Below are 960 nucleotides of genomic sequence, written 5' to 3'. Positions count from 1 at the left end.
GTTGAGCCTACACTGGTATACTGTAGAAGAAGCTATCCAAGTCTTTGGGAAATTGACATGTTAAAATTAATTATCAGGACAGACCACTGGTCCCATTGCTCTGAGGACAAACGTTTTCCCACGACAGCGAATGACAAACTTACAAAGGAAGCTTGAGCATCTCTGAGCGTGCTGTGACTAGCGTATTATGTAAGCCAGGCTTGACAGTGGGAGCCACCTTACTTAAAGTAAGATACCTAAGGACAGTGGGGTGGATTGTGCCCCCTGTGGCTTTAGGGGCCAAGTGGAAGCACTTAACTGACAGAGACAAAGTGGATAGGGCTGCCACAACGGACAGCAGAGTCAAAGCAGTAATAGAATCACCTGACTCCTCCACACAGACTCCTGGCATTTGCTCTGTATGCAGAGAGCCTCTATGAATGAAATAGAAAAGGAATCGCCTAATAAATATTTATTTTATTTGTAGAAGCTGAAGAAATCTAGGTTAGTTGAATGGCAGTCTTTTTGTTTGTTTGTTTTTACAGTGTCGGCCAGCAGGGCATTGCCCCTCTGAAGGTGGCAGAGGGGCATCCTCTGCCCTGGCGACCCTTCACTTTCGGAGGTCTTAACCAGTGGAGGGCAGCATGGTACAGAGCTGCCTCACCTTCTCATTCCTCCATGAAGGGCAGTCTAATTCAAACAGTTTGAATAGAGATTTACAACACCTCCATCAATCCCCAGACTTGAAACAGTATACATATCCACAACCCATTGAATGAAGAGGAGGCTGGGTCCCTTGGAGGAAAGCCTCCACTCCACTACCAACAGTGTATACTGTTAGATTTTCTCCCAGGCTTCCCCAAAGGAATCTGTATCCTTTTATAGGAGTTACAATTCATGAAGAAAATAAAAAGTCTGACTTTAGGAATGACTGAGCACTGGCTCAGAACTGACGTTACAAGAGAGGTGAAACATTTTGAA

General features: G+C 45.0%; 1 non-coding gene across 1 annotated transcript; it reads right to left on the bottom strand.

Moving 5' to 3' along the window:
* Positions 1–520: 520 nt before the first annotated feature.
* LOC142444251 (small nucleolar RNA SNORA47) lies at positions 521–658 on the bottom strand. The gene has a single exon (XR_012783896.1). It is a non-coding gene; the product is annotated as a small nucleolar RNA SNORA47 (small nucleolar RNA).
* Between the last annotated feature and the right edge of the window lie 302 nt (positions 659–960).

This window comes from Tenrec ecaudatus, chromosome 3 (assembly GCF_050624435.1).
Source record: "Tenrec ecaudatus isolate mTenEca1 chromosome 3, mTenEca1.hap1, whole genome shotgun sequence".
In the NCBI taxonomy this organism is placed as follows: domain Eukaryota; kingdom Metazoa; phylum Chordata; class Mammalia; order Afrosoricida; family Tenrecidae; genus Tenrec; species Tenrec ecaudatus.
This window is presented reverse-complemented; position numbering and strand designations above follow the sequence as displayed.